The 20,254-nt window shown below is 40.7% G+C and overlaps 1 protein-coding gene across 2 annotated transcripts in view; it reads left to right on the top strand.

Moving 5' to 3' along the window:
* The first annotated feature begins 11,487 nt into the window (after positions 1-11,487).
* The window catches only part of THRB (thyroid hormone receptor beta), a 170,615-nt gene continuing 161,848 nt past the window's right edge, over positions 11,488-20,254 (top strand). Inside the window, exon 1 of one of the 2 annotated variants that reach the window (XM_085051112.1) lies at positions 11,488-11,505. The gene's annotated coding sequence lies outside the window, so the exon portion shown is untranslated. Of the gene's footprint in view, positions 11,506-15,195; positions 15,217-20,254 lie in introns of those variants that run through there. The other variant, XM_085051111.1, reaches the window with a different exon arrangement.

Genomic DNA, 20,254 nt, shown 5'->3' with positions numbered 1-20,254 from the left:
AGCACCTTAAATTCAAATCTATTTTCCTAAAGATGATGTTAGAAAAATGATACAACAAAGTTATATTTTTATATTGTTCTAATTTATTCCAGACAAAACATATCAAATTTACAAGTGGAAAGGAAAGCGATCTCCCTTCTCAGTCCTAATGTATTAACTTGCCAGTACTTGGCTCTATCAACTTGCTAAGAAGCTGAATGTCTTTTTGGATACTTTCTCTTGTTTTTCCAGTGTGTCGCAATGAGCAGGCCAGTTCCGCCACCAGAAACACTTGGCAATCAGGTTGTCTTCAGTAGTTTTGCACACATACAATGGATTCTGACACTGTTCAAGAGAAATAACAGAAACATTTTCACTTCCTCTGGTCTATGCAGAGCTACCAGGAGTCAAAAATAAACTGCCAAACCTCCAGGCAAAGGAATAACATGAACACACATGGACCAAGGCTGCAGAAATAATGGCCAAACTTTTGCAGGATCTTATAGGAAGCTGCCCTGCCTCTGAAAGGAATGGGAAGCTCTGCCTAAGGCATAGGAAGTCTCCCCCTTCACCCCCATGCTGCTCCTTGAATTGCACTGCTGAATGTCTGGTCCACTCAGGGAGGTTGGAGCAGACTTTTCCTGGAGAACTGGCCCACATTATACATCCATCTTGGCACTCATTCAGCCTGTAGTCTTTCTTCCCTGGTTGCCAAAAAGCATGCTAGTAATTCAGATACACTGGTGGGTCTGGGATATGAATAGCTGGCCACTGGGAACAGTATGAAAACTTTATTGTCATCCATAGCCCATCATAAACCAGAAATGATTCGCCACATGTAACTGAGCTGGTTTTGCATTTTAAACCCTAAGACATCAAGCCTTCCGCTCTATTTCAATTACCTTTTTTTTTTCTTTCCATTGCTCTGGGAAAGAAAGAAAAAAAGCTTCACTCCAACACAATAAAAAAATCCAGGGGTTATCAAGAGGCAGTTCAGGAACTATTTGTGGTTTGTCAGGCAAACTTATGCAGTCCTTAAGTACACAGTTGGCACACCACTGAAAATAGGTCATTTCTGTATGTCTTTTGGGACAAGGAATTTAGCAGGTTAGTCAGATGGAGAGTAATGCAAACATGGTTAAAAAAGCCATGCTTTTGTAGACTGTTTCAAAAAACAGATTCAAAATTGGCAATTCATCAAAGGCTGACCAGAGAGAGATGGGGAAATAACACAGCTAAAAATTAAAACCTTGGAAGACAGATGGGATTTTCTTCAACAGTGTGATGAAGAACTGACAGTGAAAGTTGACTCTTTGTAGATTCTGCTGTATTATGCTCTCAAAGCCATTAAAAGAACTGTTGAAAAATTAACCACCATACAGGAGTTCAAGAAATCTCTCAACCATGTGTTTATTTTTCCGTCATGACACAGCTTTATGCATGCAAGAGAAAGAAGCAATCTACCATTTGTTTAAAATGACAGACTCCCAAGAAGCCCTAGCTTTTACATATTCTAAAAATAGCATTATTAAAAAACTATATACCCATTTCTCTAACTGGACTTCTCATAGCATATTTGTGTGTCTTACAAGCCTCCAGAAGAAGAAGAGGCTGCTTCTCTCTTAACTGCCGAAGCTGTGGGCAGGTTTGTGGATAATGCCATTGCTGCAGTAGGCAGATACAGCAACATGGAAATCAGCTGAGCTTTGTCATTCTGAGTTTATCTCATTCCAGGCAGGAACCTCTCTGGTTTTCTCCACCTCACCTTCTTATGGTCTCTCACAGCCTTCAGTACATGCTTGAGCATCCTTCAGCTGTTCCAACTCCTTATTCTCTTGACATGTTGGCAGCTAGTAATTCCTAAGTCTGTTAGGTACAAACCACTGCTTTTTGTGGAAGAAACAATATCTCTTCCAATCCATCAGAAAATTACAATGGAAACCTGCATGGACAAAGTTGGCTGCTGCCCACCCACTCTGCTTTCAGTCAGTGACAGCATTTCCTCTGTTCCTCCTTATTTTCCTCTGTTCCTAATTCAGCCATATGTTTGTGTTTTGTACATGTAAGTGGAGCTAGCAGGAGGCTTGCTTCTAACTTCAGTGGGAATTGAAATTTAACCCGCTATCTACATTTCTGCTTATAATATTAAGTGAAGGAGCTGGAATTTCAGCAGTGCTTTTACAGTCAGAGATACGCACACTCAGGTTAAGATCACTCGGGTGAAATTCAAGCCTGTTGCAGTCAATGTGGTAGCTATTTTTTTCACTATGCCTCTGTTTAGCCCACACTTGAGAAGAAAACATACGCAGACACCAAAGAATTTTTTATTTAGAATAAACATCAGTTGAAGGAATTGAATGGTGGAAACTGCTAAATTGTTTGTGTCCTTAGTCACAATTATAAAAGCTGCCTCCAAAATGGCACAACATAGAAATAATATTATTTCGTTGGTCTTTTTGTTTTTTTCTATAGCAGTCTTCTCAGTAATACTCTTCATGATTTGGAAGTACAGCAACAATATATTGTAATACTAATTTGAGTATGGAGGTAAAGCATCTGCTGTCAGTATTAGCCTTTGTTTATTACTGTGAAAAAACCACAGTAGCATGTCATGCAGATCTAATTTGAGAATTATGCATTGAAATTATTATGTAATTTCTTTTGTTTCCACCCTGTTCAGATGTTCTATGACTATTTCTGTGTATTTTGTTTTAAAGGGTTTATAAGATTGTTTACAAGGCTTTGTTTGTTTATTGTCTGATAAAGGAATAGATGCCAGAGTTGCCTTTACCTTGGTTCCTCACCATCCTACAGTATTATAAGTAGGTTTGAACTTCCAAAAGTTCAAATTGCTTCAGTAGTCTTTGCTGTGCAAATAATGCAGTGCATTCACTTGTTCTTCAAATTCACTGATTTATCTGCTAATTAGATTCAAGCACCAGGCCAAAAATGCACCTTAATTTATTGAATTGGTCATATTTATTGGGTTTTGTATGTTGCTTTTACACAGTTTCCCTTTCTTTCTCAGGGAAAACAAGAACCAGAGTGAATTAAAAGCCTGTGTAAGAACACAGAGGAGGGTGGTGGCAGTCCTAGCAATATTACTGCAGTTCCTTGGTGCTCAGTCTCCTGCCACTGCCTTTCACTGTGTTGCCATTTGGCATCACCTCAAGAGAGCCACAGGTACCTCCTACTATAAACTGGGCTGGCACTGATGCAGGTTTGAAGGCTCATCTTTCAAGGGAAACTTTCCAGTACACACATGGGAGGATGCTGGACAGTAGATACACAGTTTTACTGTAAGATGCTGGTAGAGGGTTAATATTCTGCTCCACAGTAAATTTCCTGCAACATCCATTCATTTCTGTTTCTAGAACATTTAGTCCCTCTCAATATAGAGGTTCACCTGTAAACTATGTAAATTGCTTTGGGAAGATGATGGAACATATTTGCTTTTCATGAAAAACACACACATATATATATATATTTAGTGTATTTTAGGGAGTTTTACATGCTTTTTCGAAGGAGTATAAATAGATATATACATGTATAAAAAGACTTATTTCTAATACTCAGTCCTGAGTAAGAAAACAAGCTGGTCTAAGAAGCCAAACAACCTGTGCAACCAAATTTAGGACACTTCAGTTTTTTTGTTGTAAATCTTCAGGTGGGTGCTCATGATTACACAGCAGTGTGTGCACTGCAGCAGCTCCTGTAAGAAGAAGCAGTTTCACCAGTTTTGCAACCCTAATAAAAAGTCATTCTGTCACAGAGAAAAATAAATCCTATTGCTAAAAAGCGTGGCATGATTCACCAGTGTTTAAGTTGCTTTTAAGGATAAACAAAATTTGTGTTTTTAGAACACCAGTCTCTGCCATGTGTCTGCTGGTAAGATACATTGCACTGCTGTGCTTCAGCTTCCCTGAGCAGCAAACACTGGGGCCTATGGAACCAGCATGATCCGATCTTACATGAAGGTTTAACTCACCCATGACACCAGAGACAAAATAACTCTCCTGCATGTTTGCAGAGCCTGCTGAATCGTAAAAAATGCAGTACTTCTGGAAAACACGCCATACCACGAGTTCAGAAATAATTTATGTTTCCCTTCTGATTATATACTGAATATTGGCAGAGCAGTCAAGGAGGACTATTTATAATATAGAGTAGTTGCAAAAAGTTATCTCTTATTTATAAGAAATGGAAAAAAGAAAACTAAGTTAATAGTATGGTTAGAAAGGTAAGTTGATAAACAAACCATATACTTTTAGACATAAATAGTCAAATGATTTATGACTATGCTTGACACTTCAGTAAAAATTTGGGATGGCTTATTATGGTTAGGCAGTCAGAATTTCACCTTGCAGTGAGCGTCAGCAATTCCTCCTTTTCTCCTCCTCACAAAGGGATGCTCTTATCAAGTGACTTTCCTGTGGAAGAGGAATGATCAGGCTTTTTCTTTTTGACACTTGTTAAGTGACTTGACATGCTTTTCCTTTGTTTGTTTCTTTCTGAGGTTCTCATTTCCAAGACATATGCTGTGGACTGTTCAAGTGCACTTCAAAAGTGAGAACTAAGTGTATCTGCACAACGTCTCACTGCATTTTGTCTGTCTGAAACTAACTAAACAAATAAATTAAATAACTGACTCTTACAATAATTGAGCCCATCCATAACAGTACTAGGGTTCACACTGTTAGTCCTCTTGAAGCTCCTAAATGTAACCCTATTTTGGAGGGCAGAAGTGAGTTTTTTCCACGAACCAGATCTCTATCTCAGTAGAGCACTGATCTGGCACAGACAGAAAATACTACCTGTGAGGTTTTAGTTTTTCTTGTTAGACCAGTGTCAGCCCTTCTATCCCAGAACATGAACAGTTCATGTTTTTTTCTAGAACAACTGAGCCAGTTAAATTTATAGTTTCACAGTGTCCTTGACCCTAAGATAATTTGCTGGTGAAGCTTTTCCCCCTGATTAGGTTATGTTTTCATAGATTTTATTTGGGTTCAGTGAGAATTGGGTGCTCTACAAGGGCAGAAGAGCCTTGACTTTATTCTGGTTGCAGCTTCAGTTGAGGAAAGAATTACATTTCCCTCTCTACAGCAGAAAACCCAGTGATTTGCATACACTCTGATCTCATCTGAATGTGGTTTTACCATGGATGCTTAAGATATTAATAGACTCCTTTTAACTTGGACCTCCCTAAATATCCTCAGAGTGGTATTGTTACCGTAACAGAGCACACTCCTACATGAACCTTTTTGGTTAGCCTTAAAAATACATTAAGCCAGAAAGGAAGAATGGAGTCTTTGTCTATGAATGCTAAAATCTATCTTCAGCCATGAGAAGCTGTTGATGATTGCCATGGAAACATTTACTAATTGTCCATGGAGCCCATAAAAAGAGTAACAAAAAAAGGTAAGATTTGTCAAGAAATAACACTTTGTGAGAGGTGACCTGAACCAGAAGATTCTGAAAAGACATAGTGTGGTACAGCAAAGCCTTTTCTTCTCCTGATTCTCTCTTGCACACTGAGACCACCTTGGTGTCCTACCTAAAGTGACCACATTCCCCTTGAAGAAGCATAGTGTCACCATGTCCCCTGATGTCTCTTCACAAAACATATTTTAAAACACAGGGGTTGCTGGACTGTGACTGCAATCAGAAGTCAGGATAGCCATCCATCCATTCTGTATCATAGTTTGAAAGATTTGATTAGTCACTTTTTTTCTTTTAATTATTTTTCATTCTCTGTAAAAATGCCATTTTCCAGTTCTAAGTGCATGCTTCTGGGCTAGGTGTGATGCAAACCCAGTCTCACCCTGTGGAATCTGCAAGGTAATTTAAAACTCACAGCAAATTAGTGCAGTAAGTAGGAGAGGCAGGACAAAAGAATACACTCATGTAAAACCAGGTTGGTCAAAAGTACAACTCGAGAAGCCTCAGTAGTTGGTTGTTTTTGTTTCTGTTTTTCTAAAAATAATCTTGAAGTGCTACTGCTAGAATCTTATATTTGCCATCAGTGCTCCTTTGGGCTCTTAAAAAAACACACTAAGCCTCTTTGGATCTTTAAGGTGTTAATCATCATGTAGCAAAGGAATTCATCTGTTCTAGGAAGTATTTTTGTTTTTAAAAAGTTGTGAAATGACAGCACCAATTTTGTTCATCACCAGTTCAGACTGCCAGCTATCAGTGAAGTAGTTATTGACTTAATCTGCTCGTGTACTACTCAATTTAAACAATTCTTTACTCATTACATAGGTCATTTAACATGGGCTGAAAATAGAATCAAACACAAGGAGTGGCTATGCTTTCCCTCTGTCTTCCCATTACAGAGGACTCTCTTCCCTACTGGGTCCCAGTGTGACTGAATGAATGGTGTCTTCTCTTAAGGGAAATTGATTCCTTACCCACTAGCAGAACTGTGGAGCTTAGAATTAGTTTCTGCTGAAAGGCTTTACTCCCTTACTCTTCATGCAGGGTTTTATAAGAAGAAATATATCTATATATAATTTGCTTAAAAGGAGATGCCATATGGACTTCTGCCATGTGGGCACTCAGAACCTGTATGACAGCATATTACTACGGAAGAAATCTTGAATAAAATTGCGATTTCAACCACCACATGCCTAATATTGATTTAAAACCAATGAGGCCCCCTAACAGAATGATAGCAGTGGAAATTTTCAGTGTGCTTTGGATCAGAAAGTACTAATGAAATTGCTTTTTATGTTCCTACTGGAAACATCACAAACTCTCATTTCTTTACTTTCTGAAGTCCATATTTTGACACATGAATAGCTGTGCTTTCCTACAGGTGCAAAAAACCAGATCACTTAGGGGTTTAGTTAGTCTCTCAATATCAATTAATGCAGATTTCATTGAGTATCACATGAAGAGAAAGAAGTAACTGGAAAGGTGAGATGTAGACACTAGGCTGGAGACAGAAGCCATGGCCAAGGCAGAGCTCGGTGAGGACAGGAGCTGTCCAGGCAGCTCACGTTTCCTTCACTGGATGAGAACCACTGCACAGCTGAGGGCTTTTCCCTTTCCAATTTTTTTCAACTCTTAAGCCAATATTCTTTGAGTAACAATACCAGAAGAGTCCATTAAGTGGCCTGCACAAAATTTGACTGTTCCTTTATTTCTTCTTTGAGGATAAATCTTTTCATATAGTGAGTTGGCTGAGGCAAAGCTCATGGCAGAAACTTTGGCCCAGGTGAACTTTATTAGATATTTCCCTCACAGTATCATTGCTGACTTAGAGACAACTAGTTTACTCCTAGCTCCAGTATACACTGTGTGGTGATCCCACCAGTGACTGGTCAGCACACGACCTAGCAAGCTAGAGTGCATCTTTTTCCAAATAAACACTGGCTTAATTTTTTTGCTAGTGTAAAAAGGGAATTTGCCCGTGTTCATGCATATTTTTTCTGTCATGCATAATTTTTCTATTATTTGTTGTTACTTTAATTTTCTAGAGTGTGTATCTGCATACTCTAAAAACAATCATTAGAGGAAAACTGAGTAGCAAAAAAATACTAATATAAACCACACATTTCACAGAAGCATTTGATATTCTCTATTCTGATATATTTTGTGGCACCTTGATGCAATGTGATACATCAAGGAAAGAAATTAATATCAACACGGCTTTATATCCAGGTGGAGCATGCACAGATAAATCATAAGTGAAATGAGATAAAATATTCTGCTTGATGATTAACATTGGTTGTATTGAACAAGGTTGTATTGAATGAAGAGATGCCAGAATTTTTAATATGAATTTGCATCAACAAAAACGACAGTGCAAAGTATTAAATAATTTGGGCTTGCTACTGATTCACTGTCAGAAAGGTTTAGGCAGCCAGACTACTAGACATTAAATGGCTCAATAGCAATATGCTGAAATTTTATTCAACTAGTGACTTAGATCTCGGTGTCAACTCAGACATGTAAAATCATCTGGAAAGGTGAGCTTAAAGACTACTGAGAATGACAGTAAACAGAGGGCTAACAACAATAATATGCAAAAAGTAATTCCAGCAAGAAACTGAAATTTCAAGCATTGCTTTAGAATGCAAAGGAGTGCAAGAGATGAGTCAGTCTCAATACCTTGGCAGTAACATGCAAGCCAGTGGGGATATCCAGAATGAAATCATGTCACAAATTGGCAAGGCAGCAGCTGCATTTATCTGCTTAAATAAGATTCAGTCCTTGAAAATCTAAAACTTAAAGAACAAGCTGAATATTCAATTCATGTTATTTTCAACTGAACAGATGGATGGGAAAGCTGGAAATCTACCAGAAATATAGGCAGTCATCTAAGAAGCCTGATAAAACACTCAGAGAACTTAAACTTAGAAAAATAGTAATTTTTAAAATAAGTGAATTTCTAACAAATTTTCCAAAATTTAACAGTATCTATTAGCAGATTAAAAAAAAAAAAAAAAAAAAAGAAAAAGAAAAAAAAAAGATAGCTGTACCTGGGATATGTGTTGGTAATAAACATGAAGATGTTTATTGTATGTACTGGGTAAAAGTACATACAGAAATGTAAGCAAAAAGGGAGAGCTAAATGGGCACCTTCATCTGAACACTCTGAAGAACTCCCTGCCATGAAGGGCATAAAAGTTGCTGTGTGTGGAGCCCACCTGGCCCCTAACAGGAGGCTCCTGTCAGCCTCCACCAAGGACAGCTCTGCCCAAACTCCCTGTGCCCCCCTCCCACAGCAGGGGCTATCAGAGCAGGAGGAAGCTGTGGGTGGCTGTTTCCAAACTGAGGAACAACCACCATCCCAGAAAAGAAGTATCTGTCTTTTACATGGACTTCCATGAAATTCGAGTCATGAAAACTGAGGGTGTTTGTGAATTTCTTTGAGTTTGTACAACGCAGCAAAACAGGTGCTGCTGAGCACTGGATGGAAGGGTAAAAGCACTGCAACAGCTCAAACAAATTGAAACAGTGCCTGTGTGCATCAAGCAGTTTCTTCATCTGGTTGCAGTGTCTGCTTGGGAGTTTTCCAGTAGATTCACCCTACTCAAAATTACAAGGGCAAAAGCTGTGGGAGAAGATATGCCTTTTTTGTAAGCAAATACAGAGAGACAATTCTGGTAATTTTTATTTCTATACTTAAAAAAAAAATCATCATTATAGAAAATAGCGTGACAATCAAGGAGGAAGCATGAATAGCAAAACTACAGACCTTATTCCAGGCATTGTTTTTCATTACCTTGGGCCTTTTCTACTCTAACATACTTCCCAGTTATTCTCAGCTCCAGCCAATTGTGTCTTCCTATCTAGTCTTTGAGCAAAGAGAAAAATAAAACTACATCAGTAATAAATCCTGTATCATTTAGATCCATTCTTTTGCTGCTGGATAAAACTACAGAGATTCCATGTTAAAACCCAGAAACATAAAATATAGCTTGGGAAAGGTCTTGAGGACACTCTTCTTTCCTGATGGTCACTGTCCCTGCTTGTGCTTCTGTCTACCATTCCCCTATCAAACATTCAGCTTTCTTCCCTTGACCTGCTATGTTAAGGTGAAATTTATATCCTCACTTGCCTTCACCTTTGTCATTGATTTTTTGATTTTATTGTCAACACTCCCTTCATCTTCTCTTATTAACGAAGCATGTAACAGCATATTTTGTTGGCTTATTACAGTTCTAGCCTACAGACCTCCTTCTATACAGAGCAACTGGGCTTATGGTACATGTTATGTATCCTTGCTAGCTGAAAATCTCTAAGTTCGTAAAAAATGAATAAAGGTAAATCAGTCCATCCCCCCTAGATATTTTAAAGTACATGCTTTTTTCCCCCCCTTCTAGAGTAAGAATAGTCCTTCTTTGAGTCTCTAGAATACATTGAAACTTTTCTAGACAGCTGATAATTACAATGAGTTCTGAATTTGATAGATCCACAAACATGATGTGGTAGACCCTCTAGCAGTGTGCTGCCAGGACTCAGGGTCAAATTATTAGGCAATCTGAATAGGGAAGCTTGTTTGCCCACCACCATGATTTCCTGTCCAGAACAATTCGTGTTTGTTGAGTTTTGCTGTCATTTGTTAAGCTATGCGACCAAATATATTTAAATAGCATGCTTCACCTGGATTATGAGGAATTATTCTTTTTTTTAAATAAAAAGTACACTTCTTATTTAGTGAAGACTTGAATATATTGAACTATATAGAAGACACATTTTAATGTATTTCTGTACACTTAAAATAATTATTACAGTTAAATAATTATTCTATTATTTGAAAAGAAAATCCCAGCTGGCTTTGCAGGATTGCAATTCACCTGCAACACCTTCTCCATGTAAACTGAGCAAAAACAAGATGCAGAAAGCAGTCAGCACCTGCTATCCCATTTTCAGAGCAGAATCACGTTACAGAGTACCTGTGTTCAAGAAGCTTAAATACTAACTAGGATGGAGCTTTAATCCTTTTACTGCCTTTGAACCGCTCTCCTGTCTCAACTGTGATATTATGAGGCTGTCTAGTCAAATTAATTCCATCCCCTAGTAGGAGTCATGTAGGTGCTTATCTTACTTCTACATTTCTAATGCAGGCAGCACTGTGATAGCTAAACTATGTCCTTGTGTCTTTTGCTTTCCTTTTATACCTGATCGCATGTAAAAATTGGCAGTAGAGAAATGAAAAACAGAAAGAAGCACCACATTTAAAACCTGCAGACCAAATGGGCGCCTGTTTTGGCAGCTCCGTAGGTTTGCCTCCACAACTGGCCACTGATGAACAGTGGTACGAAGGAAAAAAAAATCCAACCAAGTAGAAAATAATAATTTAAAAAAAAACCCGCAACAAACAAACAAATTTCTCTGCAATCTGGAAGACAGGCGGTGCCCAATGTCCACGAGGTGTGTGCAAAGCCACCTCCACGAGCCCGGGCGCAGCGGCCGCTCTTACGCAACCTGCTGCTGTCCTGCTGGGCGGCTCTGCGGAGCGGGGCTCGGCGCCGAGCGGCGATAGCCCTGAGCGCTGCCTTGGCACTTCGCTGCTGACCGCAGCACCGCCCGCACCGCTCCAGCTCGCCGGAATTAACGCAGTTCGTTCGCCGACAGTTCTGTCGGTGTAGAAAGCGAGCATTCCCGCGGAGAGCTGGCGCGGCGCGGGGCAGTGGGGCCTCTCTCGGCCGAGCGACGGCCACACTGCGGGTCCCGTCTCCTGCCAAGCCGGCAGAAGCGCTCAGGAGAGGCGGGAGGAGCTCCGGGACACTCCGCTGTCCCTAGCGCTCCGCGCCATCTCAGCGCGCGGCTCCGCAGCGCTCCCCGCCCGCCGCTCCGTTCGGCCCCGTCGCTGCCCGCCCCGCTCCGCTCCGCTCCCGGCCGCCTCCCTCCGCAGGGAGAGCCGCCCGCCCGGCTCCCGGCTCCCCCGGCCCCCCCGGCCCCGCGTCCCGCAGCCGCCCCCCCGCGGGGTCACCCGGGGACAGCGCCCGCCTCCCGCCGCAGGAAGCGCCGCAGCCGCCCCGGCGCCTCCCGCTCGGCGCTCGCCTGTGGCAGGTGAGACTCGCCGCGTCCCTCCCGCTCCCCCGGGGGCAGCCCCGCACACTCTCCCCGCCGACCCCCGGCCGCAGGGAGAGCTCCCCCGGGCCGGCGTGTGGGGCGGGAAGCCCGAGCGGGGGTTCCGCAGGCGGGCCGGGCGGGGGTCCGGGGCTGCGCTCCGGGGCCGGCGCTGGGCTGGGGCGGCCGCGCACCGGCGGGGATGGAGAGGCGCCGGGCGGGAGCAGCGCCGCCGGCCGCCCCCGCAGCCCGGGCCCGGCCTGCCGCCGGGGCGGGGAGGCCCCGGTGTGCCGCCGCCCGGGGAATGCGGCTCCCTCCCCTTCCCAGACCTGCCGGGGCTCCCCTCCCGGTCCCGGGCTCCCCGCGCCGGCGAGGACCGGGCTGGAGCCGTAAGGGCAGCGTCAGCTGCTGAGTGTCCCCCGGCCCTGCATTTTGCCAGACGTATTTAATGTTTACACGGGAAGAAAATAGGCACCAGGAAGGGCTACGTCGTGTTTGCTGCTTCTGCAGAGTTCATCCCACCCCTGGGAACTGCACAAACCTCGCAGGCGGGGCCGGGCTGCTCCGTAGGGAATTCAGGCGCGTGTGGGAGAGCTGAGCTCATCTGGGATGGCAGCACGGGAGATAGCCGGGAAACCCTAGGAGCTCGGGTCACAGATGGTAGCGGCTGTGTGTTATCATTCCAGACTGCACTCTGTGACCAACTGACAAATTGACACAAGTTGTAAGAACCTCGCTGTGAATGTAGTAATGCTGTTTGTTAATCATACTTGTGACTGCAAAGGATCATGAACCAGTGTTTTTTAAAAAATGGGTGCTACTGGCCTCCTGCTCGAGGGGAGTCAATACCCCTCACGGAAAAAAAACGTGGAGTTGCACAGGGCGTTCTGTGGGATGCTTCTGCGGGAGTGATGTATACAAAGTAACACAGATTATTATGTGAAAAATGGAATATGGAGTAACTTAAGTCCCGCAGCAACAGGTGGCAGAGCTGAGGAGAAGAGAGGCTGGCTCTCTGTCATAGCACAATCCTTGTCCATTAGGTGTAGAGCTTTGTCTCACCAAAACAGTGGCAAAATACGTGGTGAGGTGACCACGGCCATGGCAGGAGGACGCTCTGCTAGATCGTGCAGCATGGAGCAGTTGTGCCCTGGGGCAATCAGAAGGCAGTGAAAAGCAGAAAGAGCCTCAACCAAAAACAAGTACTTGCAGAAAATGTATGATAATCAAATCACAGTTCTTCCCCAAGTTAAAGACTTTTTTCCCCCTCAGAAACTATACCTGAAAGAAAGTTCTGCAGGGTACTGAAGACTAAGCCAGTGGCAAAGGAAAACAGAGAGATACTGCGTACCATTAAAAAAAAAGTCAGTAGTGTCAATCTACACAGGCAGAGTTGCCAAAAGGGGTAAGACTTGCTTAAGAATTTGAAGCACAACAGCATGTGTAGCTAAAGTTTAAGGTCTTGGCCCTTTTCATTGAATCAATAAACATAAACAGAAAACAGACAGATTCTAATATAAATTTATACTGAGCAGTTGAGATAAAAATTGAACCGAATAAATGAGAAGGCATTGTTAGGAAAAAAGGTCTTGGGAAATGGTATCAGGATTTATTAGGGAAATGAAGAAAGACATTGTCTCAGATTTAAAAAGGAACTCTCTTAAAAAATGAGGCCTAGCAGAAAGAAAGAAAGACAGGGAGTCTGCTAATACGACAATACTTTGTTTTCATGGAAAAAGCTGCAATGAAAAAGTTTTGAGAAAAACAGGCCAGGGAAAAAAGTGAAATTAAAAGAAATGTCTTTGATAATGATGGAAACATCTTATTTAAAAGATTAATTGAAGTGCTCCAGGTAACACAAACATTTTCAGAATGTAATATTGGAATTAGTTGACCAGCTTAAGAGAAACAAAAAGGACATGGGATAGTATTACTCAGAAAGGAGCTGAAATGCAGGAGATAAATTACATTCATTCTCATCACACAAATTGTCACAATCTGGAGATCAACCCTAATAAGACACAAAAAGAGAGGTAGCTTGCAGAAAAGTTGTAGAAAAGGATTAGGAATAGAGACTGGGAAATGGCATACGTAGGTAGCTGAACTGTTACAGGCATGTCTGGAGGCTTTCATCTGGGAGGGAGGAATGCAAAACTGCTGTCCTAGGGAATTGTGAGCTAATTTTGCCATGTGGATGGCAGATAAAACTAGAACCCTGAGACCTTACTGTTTTATTTTCTCAGCAAATGAAGATACTCTAGAGAAACCTGAGAAATTCTTGAATGTGCTAAAGGTTGCATTTCCAGGGAAAGGAAAAGGACTTAGCAGGAAAACAGCTGATGTGTCTGCCATGACTAGGGGATGTCAGAAGCAAGGCCAAGAGAGTTAAGGAGGGAAAACTGAAACTCCCTTATGGAGCACTGAAAACCAAGGGTACTTGCAGAAAATACAGACTTTGTGTGCACCTGAAAGAAAGACAAAAAGATTGAGAGGTGATTTCCTGGAAAGTACCAACTAGAAGGAGCAACTGTGATAAGGGCTGAGGTTCAGCCACTCTTGTACAGCAGCACATACACAACTGTGAGGTATGTTGTGTTACAGGATGTCCTGCAGACCAGGGAGCAGCCTAATAGCTATCCTGTACCAAGCTGGGCTTTCTAGGCCATGACAAACCAGCATTTTATGTAAAGAAAGGGGGCAACTACTGATTTCTTCATCAACCCAAAGGAAATGTAGCATTTTTAAAGGAATGTTAGACACCATAACAGAAAAAAAACCCTCAAACCATGAATAAAAAGGAAGGAAAGCTTTTGTAGAAGGACAAATGTAACAAAGCGGTGCAGTTACTAGAGTACAGACGGCTAAAGAAAAGGCATGACATAAATAAAATTAGAGAAAAAACAGTAAAATTCGTGACCTTTCCAGGTCAACAAAGCAATTCAGACCCATTTGCAATATCAGTCATAAATAATGGCAGTCATTCCAACAAAACATACCTTACATTAGGGTACATCCTGACATAAACTTTACACTTAGATCTGCCCTTGGCTTCCTGAATATGGACCAGTTTGTGTTTACTTTTTGCTTTTATGAAGTTCTTAATACTTCTGTTACAATTATTCCATTTGTATTTCGAAAAATGTGCTATGGAGGGGAAAACAATAGTATCATTCCTAATCACTTCTGTACCTACAAGTTTAGCAAATTGTAAGGGAGACCACATGGAACCTATGAAACCTGAGGAACCTACACAACTTAAGCTGAAAGACAGCTAGAGATATGAGGATCTTTCAAACATTTCCCAGTTTTCATATTAATGGATTAATAAACAAATAATGGGAGGAAGAAAAGGATCATCACAAAGCTTTCAACATATTTGCTAAAATGTTGCACTTGTCTGACATATAGTGGCTATAACTCAAATGAGATATTGAAGCTGCATTATAGAAGTAGTAATGTGAGTTCTGTTATCTTCCTGGGTGAATTAAGGTTTTAGCTGTAGTTAATATTATGTTAAGAGGCTTGGTCTAGCCGTTTTTGGAAAATGACAGAACACAAAACCACATGGTTACTTCAAAGACATGTTTTCCTTTAGGTTTCTAGAGTCAGGCGCAAGAGAAACCTTTGACTTTCTTCTGTATGACTAGGTCCTGGTGGTTAACCGTGATCAAGACCATGGTAAAGTAAAACTTACCTGTCCTCCTGGTGAAGGTAAGGAGATTTTTGTTAGGAGCTTTGATTACTGAATGACAGGTAACTACATCGGGCATGAGTTGAGGGAATGTAATTCTTTGCATTGAGATGAACTACTGAGATCCATTTTGTAAACTAGCCAGCTGCAGATCAAATGACAAAGGAAACTGAGTAACTAAAATACCTAGGAAGACTTAGAAGGTTCTGTGTCTCAACATTGTAATTAAAAGAGCATTGGAGTGGAAAATGTGGCAAATAACTTCTATGGCTTTGGCAAAAATATGTCATATAACACCCCCTTCCTAATTGTGTTGGGAAAATGACAGGTTAATAAAAATTAAAAGGGGACTGGAAATAAGTAAATAAATGAAAAACAAACCAACTAAATAACTAACTATGGTAAAGTAGGGACCACTGTGTTATGAAATGGCAGAACAGATATATATCTGGAATTGGAAACTTCAAATCTACTTACTATATGTGGGAACATTTTGTTTTCCTTTAGTCTGGTCAGGTTATAAGGATTTCAGCTAATTTACAGTGATATTTAAAAAAATTTAATTACTGGTCTTCACAATAAGGCTGAATGAGTTATTTACTGTTTTGAGATATTATGGGAGATGTGCTTAGGATCTGAGATCTGTCCAGTCCTCTGGGATTTAGATGGATGATCTCATTAGATTCAGAGTCACTGCAGTAAGTCCAGAAATGTACAGATGCTAAACATAATGCAAAATCTTAATTATTGTTTGCAGTTAATTAAAATGCTATTTTTGTTTGTTTTGCCTCCCTCTGGCATCTTCAAGCCCTAATTAATTCCTAACTGTGGGTGGTGGGATTAGGATTGGCAGCAAAACACACCTCAAAAAGCCCACCAGCACCATAGGGCTGTACGTGCAGACATTCTGCCAAAGTAAAATCACATTCTTGAGAAGTTAGATAAAGGTCGCTATTGTTCTTGCCGCCAAGATTATTTTTATCACATTGTCAACATAGTTGTTAATGTACAAACATGCAGGTGAGATACAGAACACATGAAACTCATAAAAAAGGTGGAGAGTTTGTACACACGTGCAATTAGAGCACTGGAGATGAGATGTACATAAAAATGCTGAAGGGGAGCAAGTGTTCGCTTGACAGATTAAGGAACTGGCTGGCATTGTGCCTTGTGGTGAACTGCTTCGTGACATTTATGGCACTGATAAATAAAATCTGTGAGCAAATATCATTAACTGATGTAGTTCAAGGAGTGGCTGTTTGGCACGTTTCTGTGGAGGTGATAATTCAGGTGTGTAACCAGAGCAACATTGAGGGGTTTTCTTTGCTGTTTTGGTTTTTTTTTCTATAATGTTGCAGTTGTTTCAGAGTACAATGACACTTTTTGGCTTAGAAGTGCTGCTGTAATTGGTTTCTGGGGCTTTCTTGATTTGACCTAATTGGACATATTGAAAGGTTGCCAAAGTATGGGGTAGTATTTTGCCAGTTTTCCGTCAATGATTAATAAAGCTCATTTGGAGGATCAATTAGAGTTCCAAAAAGAAGATTTTGAACAAGGATTGTTATAAAACCAGTGAATTCTATTTTATTAATGGATATTTTCAACTTTGAATGATGAAAAATGGTGCTATAGAGAACAGCAAATGCACTTTTCTTTTCCTAGAGCATTTCCTCCCATCAGGTTATTATTATGTTATTTCAGGATTTCTACAGTCAGGGTGGGGAAACACTTTAATTCTGGTCTGTAATCATATTTTTGGCAAAATTCAAATGGCTGTTTTTAAAAATCATTAGACTGTTAAAAAGTGGTTTAAACAGGTATGATTTCCTGAAATGTTTATTTCCTCTTCACAAACTTAGAATTTTAAGTACCAGCTTTCTAAAAGTCTTCAGAAAGAACAGGTGTGTCTGAAGACATGGTGAATTTAAAGAAATGAAGTGATATGTTTGGAGGAAGGAAAAGCTCGTAGTGTATGCCATCATCAGTTTCTAATCATCCCAGCTCCTCCCCAAGTTCTTGTTTTCATAAAGATAATTTAAAAACAACATGCAAGTGGTTCAGCCTGTCTCTGTGCATTTATAATTTGTTTATTGCCCTGCTACACAAGTACAGATTTGGTGGATTGTTTTTTCTACAGAGGACTGACTGGGGTGGATAAGTTAACAAGCAGGAGGTTCCTGCATGTTGGAATTAGCAACTTATCTGTCTCACCCATTGCTTGTTTGTTCATGTTTTACTCATTCAGATGTATCCTAAAGAAATGGGATACCCAGCTATTAGGGTAGTGCCAGTTTCTAATTTGGTCAGGAGTTCATAGCTGTGGGTCTGAGTGCAGCAGGAAGGACCTGTAGGTGTTTCCATACTACTTCTCACTGCATTTGGGTCATAAGTATGTTTTTAATCTTAATGTTATTGGGTTTCAGCTGAGCAGGTATCTAAAAAAAGGTATAGTATTGCCATGCTACGCTATGCATAGCTATGCTATGACGCTATACTTACTGTTTAAAAGTCAAGCAAGAGCTTTTATTGAGGCACTTCCCTCTGCAAAGAGTTATGCACACCAGGTAACACTGCCACTCTGCTGCAGCACCTCAAGGTCACCTGAAAAGCCAGAATTTTGACTAAAGTAGGACTCTTCCTTCCTTCTTCTTCCTTCCTACAGAGAGATTTTTCAAGCTGGCCTCAGAAGCACCTTCTGGGATTCCTGGCAGATCAGGTTTTCTAGGGGAAGAAACTGCTTCTTTTGCAGACACTATTAGCATAAATATCACAACATGAAGCCCATAATCACACTTGGAGGATGCTTTCCTCTTGTATGTCAGGCAAATTGAGTTTAAATTGGCATTTACTGAAATATGACTGTTGAAACTCTACAGTACTACATATTGCAGGGAGCAGGTATATATACCACACTGTGTGCGCTAACTGGGGCAAAAAATGGCAGCTCATTCTAAATTAACAGAATTATAGTGCTATCTGTTATAGCATTTCTGCTAGCACCAGAGTAATATTACTCTTCCATGCCTCTCAAGAGAACTTAGCAACCAAAATACTTCCATGAAAACTCTGTGCATGTCTCTGAATACTTCCAGAAATTCAGCTATGAATGGGTTCAGGATGATAATGGTTAAGTGATCTCATTTGTTGCATGTGTTAGGCCTGCTAAAATAAAGCTTAGCAAAATACTGCTAAAGTAAGAGTGGAGGATGAATGGGAAGATTATAGTGCATTATTTTACATGTTTCTACTTACCGTAATGAGTAGATGACCTCATCTCCAGAGTAGAGACAGCAGGCTTCTACCTTCTGTTCTGAGCTTAGTAGAAAGGTGGAATCTCAATTCCTAGATTTTGTTATTTTTACTTTAAAGTGGAGGTTGTTTCCTACCATCTCTGTGTTTCTTGCTCTCTTTTCCATAGTAATGATCGATTATGAAGAGCAAGCTGATTTAGAATAGGACGAGCTGCACGATCCCTCAATTAATACACCCACCCACCTGGCAGTTGAGCTCCATATGGTCTTGGCTTAGGAATGAGAGAACTTGCAAAGCTCTTGCTTCTGTCAGGCCTCCAAAATCAAGACTCTCCCCAATATGTTTTAGCTTTGCCTCAGAGTAACCCAGTTATAATTATTCCAACTGCAGGAGCATTTCCAAGCCCTAATCTTTAAACCAAAACCACTGAGGTTTGGGGCAAGGGATCTGGATTCAATAGGACCTCTAGATATCTCCCCGCTCTACCTTCTCTCCTGGCTGCACTCACTCTTCATTTGATTCTTCTCAAAAGAGATGTCCCTTGTCCACTGCTAAAAGGGAACAGTGTGGAAAGCCTTTGGTGCTGTCACAACCACTTCAAACTAGAGGCTTTTCTGCAAGCCAGTTAAGTGCTGTTTCTTCTTGCTTGATGGGCTGTCCTTGCTAGTGTTCTCCTTGTCCATGCCATTCTATATAATGGAAAAGCTGCAGATCTGAACTACTGAAGCCTGTCATTTGTCATCTACTTCTTGCATTAATAATAATTTATTAATGTGAAGTTGCTTGTACTATTTTTGGAAAATACAAAACTAGGTCCACTATCATGAAATTTGGAGCTGTGACTCATTAAAAAATTCATCACAGGTGGCACCAGTGCAAGAATGGGCTTGATGATCTGTTCAGAGAATAAGAAGAATGGACTACTGGTTTTGTTCACTCCAACAGCCCATCTAGCCCAGTTGCCTTTGACTGAAGAGTAAAGGATTCTTGTAGAAAGACTGGAAGAAATAGAACAAGTGTTGGATTTCCTAACTTCTGGCAGTCAGAGGTTATGCAATTTCCTAAACCAGAAATTTCATTGGATTGCATAATCATGTTTACTAGCCATTGATGGACTTGTCAACCATAAGTTGTCTGATCTCTTTTGAACTTTCTTGAACCTCCACATCATCCTTTGATTACAGTCCAAATACCCTTTTTTAGTAAAACAGCTTTTGCAATAAAAGGAGAATATATACAAATTCCTGTTTAGTCTGGAAGCTGGCTTCAGTGTAGGAGAGCTGAGATGTTTTTCCCAATATTTTCTTTCTGCAATTTGGAAACACAGATCTTAAAAATAATTTTTGATAATAATTTAATCTTGCTGTTTTTCTTTCAGTTCAGACTTTTTTGCCTGTTTTCATTTGGTTTTGTTAACAGAACACTAATTTCCTGTGCCATGTGCATCCCTGCATAACTTGAAAAAAATTCCCCACTGTGTTTTTCCATGACAGATCAAAAATGGATATGAACTATGCATTGGAGGTTAGATTGTGCCTCCAGATTTGTTTCTCTCTCTTTTGCTTTCCTTCTTGTTATTTATTTTTCTTTCCTATTTGTCTCAATTTTCATTCATTTCTCTTCTGTTCTCACACATCCGCTCTGGTTCCCCTCAAATTCTGGTGGGTAGGATGGAATTGGATCTCTGTACAAAAGCGAAGTATTATTACATTAGGTTATTTTTATATTCCCCAGAAATCTTGAAACAGACGTTTATTAGACTGTATTGGAAAATGGAAATTGAAGAGGAAAAGAAACAGTATATAG

This window comes from Lichenostomus cassidix, chromosome 2 (genome assembly GCF_008360975.1).
Source record: "Lichenostomus cassidix isolate B80296 chromosome 2, HeHo_3.0, whole genome shotgun sequence".
NCBI lineage: Eukaryota > Metazoa > Chordata > Aves > Passeriformes > Meliphagidae > Lichenostomus > Lichenostomus cassidix.
Note: the sequence above shows the minus strand (reverse complement) of the source record. Positions and strands in the feature narration are given on the sequence as shown.